Source organism: Cervus canadensis, chromosome 8, assembly GCF_019320065.1.
Source record: "Cervus canadensis isolate Bull #8, Minnesota chromosome 8, ASM1932006v1, whole genome shotgun sequence".
NCBI lineage: Eukaryota > Metazoa > Chordata > Mammalia > Artiodactyla > Cervidae > Cervus > Cervus canadensis.
The window spans coordinates 11,088,803-11,103,703 of NC_057393.1; positions in this window are offsets into that span (position 1 = coordinate 11,088,803).

Here is a 14,901-nt window from a genome sequence, read left to right on the forward strand (position 1 = left end):
TTATCTGGAGCCAATATATCTCATTAATGGATGGGCTAAAAAATGAATTTATAGCCAATCTTGCATAATGAAATATTTGTACTCTTTATAATTACTAATGATTTAAAGCTGATCATTCCCTTGCTTAGTACATGGATTTTTCAAGTCTTTTATCTTAAATTAAATAAAAGAAAATCATGCTGATGATATTCAACCAAAAAGAAAGGCAGAATAAAGTGACCTTTAAAAAAAAAAGGTTTGGGGTGCACATGTGTGTTATGAACATGTTTTTTCAACTTTTACGTTGCTGACAACCTGGGAACTTTTGCAATGAATCGTTCACTTGTGGTGTTCAAATGCAGAAGAGCTGTGCAAAATTGTTGAGTTACTAAAATTTAGCCTTCCCCGGTGGCTCAGACAGTAAAGGATCTATTTGCAATGCGGGAGACCAGGGTTCGATCCCTGGATCGGGAAGATCCCCTGGAGAAGGGAATGGCAACCCACTCTAGTATTCTTGCCTGGAGAATTCCATGAACAGAGGAGCCTGGTGGGCTACAGTCCATGAGGTTGCAAAGAGTTGGACACAACTGAGCAACTAACACACACAAAATTTAGTCTTGCAGGATCTTTTAGAGGTTTTTATCTTTTTCTTTTTTTTTTTGCTTTGTTTTGTTTTTAAGGTACTTGGGTCTTCAAAATGTTTAATTTACATGACTGTTTTCTTCAAGGCAGCACAAGAATGAAAATTAAATTCATTAAAAATAATTTTCTGCCATAATAGCCTGTTTGCTTTATCTTCACCAACACACATGTACACACACACACACACACACACACACACACACACACACACCTCTTAAGAGCTTAGAAAACCCAGAAAGTGAGATTTGATTCCAAGATTATTTTGGAGATGCTGTCAAGTTTTTCAGTAGCTTGAAAAGGTTGCCACAGTGAGGACAAAATGGTCCACCTTAGGCCTTTGGATATTTTGATTTACTTATGAAAAGTATTCACTATTGATTATTTTATTCTTCTATCAATTTTCCTTTCTGAGAATGTCTCTGACGTGGATTTTAAGTGTCCCATTAACTAGAATTTAATTTATGGCCAGACATGAGGATTGGTATCAGCAAAAAAAACTTTGTGATATAGGCTTAATTTACGTGACTTTATTGAGTTATAAAGTATAGATTAGACCTTAAAGCATAAATCTGCCCAGTAATAAGATAGCCATAAAGAATTGCTGTGTTCATAAAAGTAATGATATTCCCTTTCTTCTCATTTATATTATGTAAATTATTTTATGCCATAGCATCACTGAATACACACACACTAAAATGTTGGGATATTTAATCAGGAACTCCCTTTCTTTCTTGGCAAACAATTCAGCCTGACTTGCAGTAGAAAGGCTGGGGGAGTGATGGGAGCAGCAGTATGGGTGTTGGGCCCTGGGGCTGAGCTAGGCGGATGCTTCGATAGTACATCCTTGCTGGTGACCTTTCAGGGGCTCCAGCTTCCACGAACTTCTTGACTTTTAATCTGTTTGCACTTGATCTCTCAAGTCCCCAGGAAAAGAATGAGTTTATCAATCAGCCACCTCCATAAGGTCACGTGTTTTGGGAGGGATTGTGTAGGGATGAGTAGGTGAAAGATAGGGTTTCCCAAGGTAGGTTCAAGGGTAACAGAACAGAATAGCAACCTCAAACCCAAGCCTCTGGACTAGGACCACCTTGGAGGGATTAAGAAACTCATCCAAAGCCACACAGATAATAAATACCTGCTGTACTAGGTAATGGGGCTTCCCTGGTGGCTCAGAGAATAAAGCATCTACCCGCAATGCGGGAGACCCGGGTTCAATCCCTGGGGCGGGAAGATGCCCTGGAGAAGGACATGGCAACCCACTCCAGTATTCTTGCCTGGAGAATCCCATGGCCGGAGGAGCCTGGTGGGCTCTATATATAGTCCATGGGGTCACAGAGAGAATGAGGGTTAAATGCCACCATATTAGTGTCTGGTACACTCAGTGATGTGACTTTAATACTGTGCTATTTCCAAGGGCACAGCTCTGTGGAAACTTAGCCATCATTTGATGTTAGCAACATCAATAGACAAGGCAGTGAAATCACCCAGTTTGTGATCAACGTGATTGTCTCTTGCCAAATTTCCACTTCATTCTGTGCGAGGTAGATACACTTAAGCACAAAGAACTAGAGATGCTATAATTTGTTAATGTCCGCAAGCTGTTCCAAGCCTTTCAGAAAACTTGATCATTTCCAATATTCACAAATTAAGCATCCTGCTCTGATGCCTGTGATCTGAAGAGTTTCACTTCTGGGCAATAGAAGCCAGTCGGTGATTTGCAGGACCAGTGTCCACCTGCTGATCAATGCAGGGGAAACAGCTTTGCCCAGGCAGCCTGTGCTGCTCGCTAATCTGAAGGCTGGATGGGAATCATGGTCCTTTTCATTCGGATCAGCTCTAGATTTTTAGGGCTTCACTCTCTCCTGGTCCCCCAGTGAGAGAAAGCTATTTTGCTTCCACAGTGAGGGGTGAATAAAGCAGAGAAACACATTCCTTTTCTCATGCACAGATGTCGACATTGGGACGAATCATGAAAGGGGAGTGTGGAGAGTTGGGGACGTTAAAGCCATGGGGTTCCCAGCTGGCAACTCAGCAGTTCTTCCCCGCTGGGTCCTGCGTGGAGCCTGTGCAGTGTTACAGCAGGCCCCCCCAGAGCATCATTTATCAAAGCAAAGACTGCAGACCTCCTTCTCCCCGCTGCGAGGCTCGCTCCCTGCAGCGGCCCCCACCATCCCAGGAAGACCTCTGTGAACAGCAGTTGGCACTTCTCTCTGCTACCAAGTCTCAGGGTTCAGACAACTCAGCCATACTCCACAGAGGCCACCTCTGTGGCTGGAGGGGCTTCAGTTCCCAGCTCATGACACAGGTCCTGCTGAGGGTCCAGGGGCAGCTCTGGAGCCTTACAGCTCCTTCAAGGGACCAGGAACCAGGCAGCGATGCAGAGCTGTCAACATACCTCTTCCTGCCATTCCTTCTAGCTCTGCCCTGAAGCCTCACTGACATGGTTAAAACATCCTTTCTCTGTCCCTCCCCTTACCCCGCCCCTGGGGCCTCCTAAGGGAATTTGAATTCTGGCCCTCATGTACTTTGACAGGACCCTGGGAGCAGTGAATTTGAGGAGATGGAGAACAAGTCAACTTTTTATCATTTTTCTTGGCAGTCTACTTGTGTGTGCTGGAGATTACATCAAGACCAAGGGGGACAGCTAGAGCAAGTGTGGGAGCTGGGAGTGCCCCTAGGATGATGCTTTTGACGGCAAGGAATAGACCTCCTGAAAACAGACTGGAGAGAGTTTATATAGTAAAGGTTTTTTTCCTCCAGTAATAAGAAATCCAGAAGGAGCTGATTTGTGGGAGTTGGGAGGGTGGCCCAGAAACTCAGTGGTGTCCGCACACTTAGTTGGTGTCCCTGTTCTTTTCTGAGTCCAAAAGTAAGAGGAGGGTGAAGATTCATCCTATATCTCTCAGGGAGGGAAATCTTTCTAAAGAGATGCTTAGTATATTTCCTCTAAAGTCCCTGGACTGGTTCAATAACAGACGGGTTCAAAATTGGGAAATTAGTATGTCAAGGCTATCTATTGTCACTCTGCTTTTTATGCAGAATACATCATGCAAAATGCCAGGCTGGATGAAGCTCAAGCTGGAATCAAGGTTGCTGGGAGAAATATCAATATCCTCAGATATGCAGATGATACCACCCTTATGACAGAAAGAGAAGAGGTAAAGAGTCTCTTGATGAGGGCAAAAGAGGAGAGTGAAAAAGCTGGCTTAAAACTCAACTATCAAAAAACAAAGATTGTGGCATCCGATCCCATCACTTCATGGCAAATAGATGGGGAAACAGTGGAAACAGTGAGAGATTTTATCTTCTTGGGCTCCAAAATCACTGCGGATGGTGACTGCAGGCATGAAATGAAAAGATGCTTGCTCCTTGGAGGAAAAGCTATGTCCAACCTAGACAGCATATGAAAAAGTAGAGACATTACCTTGCCAACAAAAGTCCATATAGTCAAAGCTATGGTTTTTCCAGTAGTCATGTATGGATGTGAGTGAGAGTGAAAGTGAAAGTCGCTCAGTCATGCCTGACTCACTGCGACCCCATGGACTACACAGTCCATGGAATTTTCCAGGCCAGAATATTGGAGTGGGTAGTCAGTCTTTCCTTTCTCCAGGGGATCTTCCCAACTCAGGGAATAAACCCAGGTCTCCCACATTGCAGGCAGATTCTTTACCAGCTGATCCACAAGGGTGAGAGTTGGACCATAAAGAAGGCTGAGCACCAAAGAATTGATGCTTTGAACTGTGTTACTGTAGAAGACCCTTGAGAGTCCCTTGGACTGCATGGAGATCCAACCAGTTAATCCTAAAGGAAATCAATTCTGAATATTCATTGGAAGGACTGAAGCTGAAGCTCCAATTCTTTGGTCATCTGATGTGAAGAACTGACTCTTTGGAAAAGACCCTGGTGCTGGGAAAGACTGAGGGCAGGAGAAGGGGGAGATAGAGGATGAGATGGTTGGATGGCATCACAGACTCAATGGACATGAGTTTGAGGAAGCTCCAGGAGCTGGTGATAGACAGGAAAGCCAGGCATGCTGCCGTCCATGGGATGGCGAAGAGTCGGACAGGACTAAGCAACTGGACAGCAACAACAACAAAGTCTCTGGACCAAATTAGGTTTTATGACTGCCAGCAGATGAAGAGCAGCTTAAAAGTGACTTTCTGACACATTCAGCCTCAATGTATCATTGATGCAGCCCCCACCAGAAAGGAAATACAGTAGGAGGTGGTGACTGTAGAAGTGACAAACAGCAACGGTGCTGGACACTGTCATTTGTTAGGTTTGAGTGATGGCATCATATTTTTGCCTCTTGGCCTCAATATGATCTAAGAAGAAAATGCTTGCAAATGCCTATCTACTTTTCCTCCTATCCTCTCATTAGGGACAATATGTATTAAATCATGCAGCACTTCTTTGTGTGTTCATGTATGAAAATTCCATGTCAGATGTGGTTTACATATATATACAAGAATTAGCTTCATTTTTAAGGAAGGAACAAAATAGCATCCATAACTAGTGGTAGAATATACATGCTTTTATCCTTTTATTGAGTCAGAGGATTTGGACCTGGGATGTGCTACTAATTTAAATATTTTGGCAAATTTGTAACCACAGTGATGAGAAACTCCAGCATCTCTTCCCAGTTCCTTTTGCCATCAGGCAAGGAATCCAGCTTAACGTGGAGAAGAGTTACTATCACATGGGTCAGAAGATGTTTGAAAGAAAATATAGAAATATGTAAAGCATAGAAAATATTTATAAGATGTTATAGACCATACCACTGAATTAAAGAGACCTAAGGTTATCCCTTGGACAGCAAGGAGATTCAACCAGTCCATTCTAAAGGAAATCAGTCCTGAATATTCACTGGAAGGACTGATGCTAAAGCTGAACTGATGTGAAGAACTGACTCATTTGAAAAGACCCTGATGCTGGGAAAGATTGAAGGCGGGAGGAGACGGGGATGACAGAGGATGAGATGGTTGAATGGCGTCACCGACTCAATGGACATGAGTTTGAGTAAACTCCAGGAGTTGGTGATGGACAGGGAAGCCTGGAGTGCTACAGTCCATGGGGTCACAAAGAGTCAGATACGACTGAGTGGCTGAACTGAACTGAAGGTTATCCAAAGAAGGGAAAAGGAACCTACTTGGCAACCATTTTACAGATGAACTAACTGAAACTCATTGGCAATGTGTATTCAGCCAAGAGCCAGTATGTTGATCTGTCTGGTTCCAAGTACTATATTTTTAATCACATCACCCAGCAAAAACTCAACACCTTAGGAATCAATGGAGATTTTCTTTAAGTTTCTGAAGTGTGTAGTGAATGTTCTATTTTATGTAAATTATATTTGAAAATTAGACCCAATAACACCTGCTGTTATTTTTTTCATTTTTGCATGTGAGATGCTTGATATTCCTGAAGTATGCAAATGACAAGGCACTTCAGGATATGGAATCTACGTCTGAGTCTGCATAGGCTGTTCAGTCAGGCTCAAGTCACCAAAACTACCTTGGGACAGAAAAGCACTCGGCATTACCCACCAGACAGGGGATGGGCTCAAAGGATGCTAACTCATCTGAAAGGTGCCAATTTTCCTTGATAGACCAGGCATAAATGCACTAGATAATAAATACCCACCTGCTCATGGCCAGAGTCACAGTTTGAGAGCTCTTCTATTTGCCCCAAATTTCCAAGACTCAAAATATCTAGCTGTCACTCTTTTGTTTATTATTTCTGAAGCAAGATGCATATAGTTGTTAACAAAATATGTGATTTTTCTATGGAAAGTCATCTGGCTGGGAAGGTAAAAGCTTTTTGGAATGGGTGACAATCTATTGCTTGTAAGTGAAAATTTCACTTTCTAGAATAATAGGGTTGTTCTAAGAAAGGTCCTCCTATAGCACATATTTGAATTCCATTGCTTTGAAGCTGAAGACACTAAAGCAGTGAAGGTGAGAAATTACCATAAAAGCACACACAGATCCAGTACTTAAATTGTCCTGAGTATTCTCAAAACAAAATTGTTTATTGCCAAGATATTAAAACCTCATTGTGGAAAATTTTAATATGCAGAAAAAAGAAAAATAAACTCATCTTTAATTGTGTCACTCTTAAGTAATTATTTGGGATGTTTTTCTTGTAATCTTTTTTTTTTTCTTTCTATTTTTACTGTCAGGTTTTCCAAGACCTCTCATTCCTATGATATATTCTTACTTAGATCCCAGGATCATTAAATAAAAGAATATGTAAAGTATGTAAAGCTATTAAAAGGCACTATAAATGGAATGACTTTTACAATTTAATTTTTATTTTATATTGGAGTGTAGTTGATTTACAATGTTGTGTTAGTTTCAGGTGCACAGCAAAGTGGTTCAGTTATACTTACACATATATCCATTCTTTTTCAGATTCTTTTCCCGTGTAGGTTATTACGGAATATCAAGTCAAGTTCCCTGTGCTATACAGTAGGACCTTGTTGATTATCTATAAATGGAAAGATTTTGATTGGAATTGTGTTGGGTTCCTAAGGTTCTCTCTCCACCTGGTATTGATAGACTTTTGAAAAGGCTTTCCCCAAATCAATTAACACAGTTGGGTATTAGCATGTCAGCGGATGTGTTTTAAAACCCAAACCCTGAGGGATCACTGATCATATTGCTGTTTCCACACTAGGCCTCTCTCCCCTACACTGAACCGAGTGGGTCCTCGGTCAACATGTCGACTCAGTCCAGGCGCACAGTTTCGAGTCTGTGCTGATGACTCGAGTCTGCGCTGTTCCTTCTGAAGCACATACAGTTCCGTCATGCCGTTCGGTCCTTTCACAGACATTCTGAGCCCGGGACTGCTGTGATCTTTCTCCAGAAGAGGAACCTGAGGCTCAGGGAGCAAGACTGGAACACTCAATGAGTGTTGACAGGCCATGTCTTTGGACCCGGAGGCATAACCTTACAAGCATTAGCGGGGTTCTGAACCAGACCTGAGGTCCTCATTCTTGGAATCTTTCCAGCAGAGGTGAGGTGAGGAGGCAGTAGCAGGTATCCTGAACTCAATGGGAGGCAAGACCAGATTATCTCTAATGGGCCTTTATCCTCTGAAAGCCTGTAATTGTAGGTTCTCACCCCTCCTAACTAGTGCCGGTGAGGGATGATAGGTGAGCACTGAATACTCGGCAAACAAGATGTTCTGCTCATAAAACTAGGACCCATGTGGACCAGTTTCAGAGGAAGATACTGCAACCTTATAGGAGATTCGAGATTGTTTAGGTCTGTTCCCAGTGGCACAGTGGTAAAAAGGCCACCTGCAATGCAGGAGACTTGCAGGAGACACAGGTTTGATCCCTGGGTTGAGAAAATTCCCTGGAGAAGGAAACGGCAACCCACTCCAGTATTCTTGCCTGGAAAATCCCTTGGACAAAAAAGCCTGGCGGGCTACAGTCCATGGGGTCGCAGAGTCGGACACAACTGAGCATGCACACAGTGCAATGAAAAACAAGCACTCCTGGGGCTCCAAGGGCAAAGTCCACACCTTTTTATAACTTCCCTTGCTTCCTGCTCACCTCTGCCGCCCCCAAATGTTCAGGGCTTTCTCACCCTCCTATGCCAATGAGCCCTTTCCCTGCCCCCATCCATATGGTCCTATCTGTACTTCCACGTGCTTGTCCCCCAGTCCTGACCCATTGGACCCGTCACATCTTTTCCATTCCCGTGAAGCTATCTGAGGGGTGTGTCCTGTCTGATCTCCTTTCTCAGGAGGCCCTGCATAGATTTTGCCCTTTCTACTCTGAGAAGTCAGGGAGAGGGGTGAGGACAGACAAAGCCACATGGGCAATTCTGAAACTGTTATAGGTTGGAGACAGATGGGGCTTCCCTTGGAGCTCAGCAGTAAGAAAAAAAAAAAAAAGAATTCTGCCTGCAATACAGGAGATGCAGATTGGATCCCTGGATCGGGAAGATACCCTGGAGGAGGGCATGGCAACCCACTCGAGGATTACTGCCTGGATAATCCCATGGACAGAGGAGCCTGGCGGGCTATAGTCCATGGGGTCACAGAGTCGGACACGACTGAAGCAGCTGAGCATGCATGCAGGCAGGAGAAAGATGAAATCTGAAAATCCCCGCACGTTAAAACTTACGTGTCCTCTCACACAAAGGAAGGTACTGTCTCTGTGGTCTGTGTTCTGCAAGAACTGTCTAGTGCCCCTGAGTGCCTGTGGTACCTCAGAGTTGCCAACCTGCCATCATTAGCACGCAGGGACCTTCCAAACAGGCCGTCTCTGCAGTGATAATATCAATGGGAAGGAATGGGGGTGAGGGGGCCACGTGGGTGGAAAGGAAGTGGCTTTTCACTCTGAGGCTGGCCTCTGCAGCTCAATGGACGGTAGCACTGATGAGACCTTGATGTGAGGAAGACAACACGTGTGCAGAGAGGCTGCGTCTGTATCCACAGGGACCGAGATGGAGTCTAACTGCTCAGCTCCCATAGTGGCATGAGTGGGCTTTGAAAGTCATCATTAACCGAGGCATTAAGGTAATGGAAAAATAATGACACACACAGGCCTACTGCTATCATTATAATGCAGGAATTAAATCAGAACATCTTCTTTCCTCACCCCCCTCTGCGCAGTTCAGAGAAGGCTCTTTGAGCTCTCTCTCAGATGGAGGCATGTTTAAATACTTCTGTAACTAGTTCATTATCTGTGCTGTGCTGCGCTCAGTCACATCTGACTCTTTGCAACCCGCCTGAACCCCGCCAGGCTCCTCTGTCCATGGAATTTTCCAGGCAAGAATACTGGAGTGGGTTGCCCTTTCCTTCTCCGGGGAAATCTTCTTCTTACATCTCTTGCGTTGACAGGAGGATTCTTTACCACTGCGCCCTCTGAGGAGCCCCAGGGTCATTATCTACCAAAGCTTAAGAATTTTATATGTGTGACAAGATGGGTTAGCTTCCTTCTCTGCCCTGTTTCTGCCTACCTCCATCACCACTGACAGAGTGCCTGGGAGTCTTTGGCAAGATGAATAAAAAGATGGAAAACTTATTTTGGTGGAGGTGGGGTGGGCCGCATAAAAGCACTTTAGAATTAACCAGGTAGGTTCCTTTGTTCTCTAAAAGCTCCAGTGTGAAAAATCAAAAGGAGTCTAAGCTTCCCACAGCTAAGTGTCTGCCACCTCCTCAGCAGAATGGAGCCTTGGGTGATGCTCAGACCCTGAGAACTCAATATACAAATCTGGGATTGCAAATCTGGGATTTGCAACCAGGACACCTAGGTGAGAAAGGATGGCAGGGGATCACCGTGGTGAGACAAAGGAGGAGCCTGGAAAGAAAAGGAATGGCCAGCTGCTTGCCAGGTTGATGTGACTGCACTGCCCTTCGGACACTGCGTGGCTAGTTAGCCAGATGTAAGGTGAGAGCTCTGGTGGTGCATGTTCCTAGAGCCCCTTGTCATTCAGTCGCTCAGTCGTGTCTGACTCTGCGACCCCATGGACTGCATACACCAGGCTTCCCTGTCCTTCACCTTCTCCCGGAGTTTGCTCAAACTCACGTCCATTGAGTCAGTGATGCTATCCAACCACCTCATCCTCTGCTGCCCCCTTCTCCTCCTGCCCTCAATCTTTCCCATCAGCAGGATCTTTTCCAGGGAGTTGGCTCTTCGCATCAGCCTAAACAGCATTATAACTAAGCATGTTACAAGTGCTCGACTGAGTCAAGTTTCACTCCATCAAAATGTTAAACTAGGGGAGCAATTAAGAGGCAAGGGAGATGGGATTGATTTTTGTGTGTGCCACGGTGTGCAGCTGCGGGATCTTAGTTCCCTGACCAAGGCTTGTATCCTCACCCCCGGCAGTGGAAATGCAGTCTTAACCACTGGACCACTAGGGAAACCCCAGGATTAATATTTTAACAATCACACTGTTTGTAGTGGTCCATTTTTGCTCTTGTGAAAGACTCTTGCCGTGAAAGAGTTAGTCATGTCCAACTCTTTGCGATCCAATGGACTGTAGCCCACTCGGCTCCTCTGTCCATGGAATTCTCCAGGCAAGAATACTAGGGTGGGTAGCCATTCCCTTCTCCAGGGGATCTTCCTGACCCAGGGATCAAACTTGGGTCTCCCGCACTGCAGGCAGATTCTTTACTGTCTGAGCCACAAGTCCAGCCCCAAATCTCTGATAACAGCTCTGGCTCTACACTAGTTGACTTTATGACCTCTTGCAGGTTCAACTGTATCCTCCTCTGGGAAAGATATGTTTATGCCTTAACCCCTGGTACCTTTGAATCAGATTTATTTGAAAACAGGGTCTTTACAGATATAATCAAGATAAGATGAGATCATACAAGATTGAGGTTGGCCCTAAATCCAGGCTGGTGTCCTTATAAGGAGAGGGAGATTTGGAGTCAGGGACCCACCCAGAGATAAAGGCCATGTGATAATGGAGGCAAAGACTGGAGTGACGCAAGCCAAGGATTGCTGGCCATCACCAAGAGCTATGAAGAGGCCAGGGAGGATCCTTCTCTAGAGGCTTCAGAGGGAACACAGCCCTGCTGACACCTTGATTTCAGACTTCTGGCTGCTCAGCTGTCAGAGAATAAATTTTTGTTGCATTAAGCCAAGCAGTTGGTGGTGATTTGTTTTGGTAACCCCAGGACACTGACACGTGACCTTAAGGAAGCAGCCTGACTTTTCTGGTCTCCTGCCTCAAGCCTGTATTAGGAGGGCTCCCTCTTCTCTATATCCTCATAGCTCCCTGTGTGAACTTCCCCCAAAGTCACATGCAGTCTTTCTCTTCTTACGTGTTCAGTTTCCTTTCTGGAATCAGTCAATAGTTCTCTGATTGATGGGATAATCTATTGATCTCATTTATTTCTCTGTCTCTCTGGGCATCCCAATACCAGGAACACAGTCGATGGTTGGTAAATATTTGGGGGTGTGTATAACTATTGATAGCAATGCAGAAGAGTAGGTTGTAATGACAGTAACAGAACACACCTGGCTAGTGATTGTCACAAGGAAGGTTAAACCAGGGCATGGGGCTATTAAATATCCTTGGGTGGAGGCTGAAACAAAGAGAGGAAAAAGAAGGCAGCAAGCAGTGAGTTGTTGGGATATGTACAGAGGTTGAAGACTCTAGAGACTTTTAGGCTGAAGACTCTAGAGGCTGATACAGAATGTCTTCTGTGGTCACAGAGAAGCTGCCAAGTGTTAGCAGCTTGGCCAGTTTTACCTCCACAAAGCCACACATTGTCAGGAGTCTTCATACACTATTCACCTCCCCAACCCGCTTTAGCTCACCAACCTGCTCATGGCTCTCAGGAAAATGTCCTGTGGACACTGATGATTATAGCACCTTCATCCCGAGAGTAAATCTTTTCCAACTCTACCACATGTCAGTTTTACTGAACACAGAACAGTGAAAAGATATGTTGGAAAGAAAATAGAAAGCTATGGGATGAGCAGGGGGTCTAGTCAAGGCTCTTTGATAGTATGAAACAGTCCAAGATGGTAGAAAGTGGTCCATCTTGAAAAAAGTATATTATCTAGTTATTGTCTGTACAGAAAGATGTGTGTGTGTGTGTGTGTAGGAAATACAGAGGTTAAGGATGAGGTACTGTGTCCCAAGCCTTTCTCCTTTAACTCTTGCATTGGTAGATATGTTTCCTCATTTCATTTCATAACAGTAGGGAGAGAATCTATGCACAGAATATATTCTCTTAACCATGTTAATTCAACCTGGTTTCCTACAAAAAAAAGTGTGTTTTGGTTCCTGGGATAAGAATATATTTGATCTTTGCCCCCAGTTCCTGGCACAGAGCTAAAATTTTGATTTCCTGAGTGTTAAGGGTGAGAGGAGAGTCTTTTCTTATTCATAATAAGAATAAGAAACCATACCTGAGGGCTTCCCAGGTGGTGCCAGTGATAAAGAACCCACTTGCCAATGCAGGAGACATAAGAGACACAGGTTCGATCCCGGGGGGGGGGGGAGAATCCCCTGGAGGAAGGGCATGGCAGTCCACTCCAGTATTCTTGCCTGCAGAATCCCAGGGTCAGAGGAGCCTGATGGGTACAGTTCATAGGGTTGCAAAGAATCAGACTCAACTGAAGCGACTTAGCATGCACACACACACACACACACACACACGCAACAACTGAGCTTAGAATAATAAGGTGATTTTTTTTTTTGGTCCAAGGTTTATTGAAAATACTACAGTGCAGCAGAGTGATGCCAATGGCTATGGGTGATGTTCTGAAATCCATCCCAGCTGTAGGCCGAGTGACCTGCGGGTTGTTCAGACTGCCAAAGTCCAAGAGCTTCAGCTTTCTCCCAGTGTCAGGTCTGAGCGTGGGACTAACTGAAAGTGTCTGCTGCAACCAGCGACACCGCGGGGATGGAATAGGAATCTCAGAATTCTCAGAAGCTCGGTCAACGTTTGAAAACAGGGATTTACACCTACTGCATCTGCCTTTTCACTGCCCACTCACTCCCCAGCTTCTTTCGCTTTGTCTTGGATTCCTGAATTATCCTACTGAATTACTCCGTGGACGTTACACATGACCTCCTGTACATCCAACAGAGCAACTTTTATGTCTGGTACTAATACAAGTTTTACTATTATCATTGTGATTTTCTTGTTGTTCCTGAGAAAGACAACACCTCCTCCTTCTCTTCCTCCTCGTCTATCCTCCTCTACAGATAAAGCATCCCGGGGCCTCTCACCACCCACCCAGGGCTTCCCACCTCTACTGCTCTGCCTCTTATTCCATGCCAGGCCTCCAGCCCTAAGCGCTAAGCCTTCTCCCGGTGGATGAGGTAAGGAGGTTCCCCAGCAAGGAGAACAGCAGCTCCAGAGCAGGAAACGCAGAAGCCAGAAAAGGATAAAGCCTCCAAGCTGAGATGCCAGAAACACCATCAGGGAAAGTCTGGGGCCCCAGTAACTAAAGACAGCGTGGTAGTGCCCTGCTAGAGAGGGTGCTGGGGATAAAACCATCACACAGATCGGCAGGAGACAGAGGACCACATCTTGAGCTGGGGCCTCTCCAAGGGGACAAGAGGCATCCTTGAAAGAGACAAACAGGGGGCCTTAGAAGTGATGACGACCCACTCCCATGCCGCTGTCTTGAGAAGTTTTCTCTGGGTTTGAGTCTCCTGGCTCAGGTTTCTAAGGCCCAGTGCTGGAAGGAGGGTGCTTCACTGCTCCAGACCCGGCCTGGACCTCGCAGATGGCACCCATGAGCAACCTTCTCAATCCTGAACATGTCTTTCTGCAAGAGGGCAGGGTGGGCTGGCAGCTGGCTCCTCTGCCAGTTCCTTCCAGCTCTGTACCTGTGTTGTGAAGATTCTCATGGAGTCTTGTTCTTTGGTCAGACTCTCCTTTTCTCTTTTGAAGCTGTACTGGCTCAGGTTTAGAATTTTAGCCCCAGCTGTGTAGGACACTGACCACCAAGTAATACAGGGACTCCCAGGCCTCTCACTGAAAGATGAAGAGACCCGGCAAGGAAGGAGGAGATTCTGGAGCTAACCCAGGAGATGAAATTCAAACCAGGGCCCATGATTTAGTGCACAAATTCCACATCGAAGAACTGAGGCTCAGGCTTCCCAGGTGGTCCAGTGGTTAAGAATCCACTTTGCGATGCAAGGCACACCAGTTCGATCCCTGGTCTGGGACGATCCCACACGCTGCAGGGCAAGTGAGTGCATGCGGCACAACTCATGAGCCCACGCCCTAGAGCCTGTGCTCGGCAAGAGGGGAAGCCTCTGCAATGAGAAGCCCACTCACCGCAACTAGAGAGTAGCCCCCGCTCGCTGCAGCTAGAGAAAGCCCGCATGCAGCAGCGAGGACCCAGCAGAGCCAAAAAGATATAATTTTTTTTTTTTAAAAAAGAACTCAGTCTCCTGCCAAGCCATGATTCTGTCCCAAACTCCAGAAGAGCCCAGCTCTGGCAGTTCGAATGAGGCACAAAATGCATTACTGAATGCAGAAATGCAGGATTCTTGTGTATTGCATGTTTTGTAATGGCGGGGGATGGTCAGTTTGTGTTCAAATATATTCATCTTCAAACTCTCTGGGATGACTGAAAGAGCTCAGTGGGGAGCTGAGTTGAGTCAAACTCAGATTAGAATTCCCATTCTTGTCCCATGACCTCCTTCCATCTAATTGTACCATCTTGGGACATTCTCCAAATTTTCTAAACCAATACTTTTTTAATTGCAAAATAGGAGTGATTCTCACCTCACAGAGATCTTAGGGAGATTTGATATAATAACATTATGTGATGATACAAGG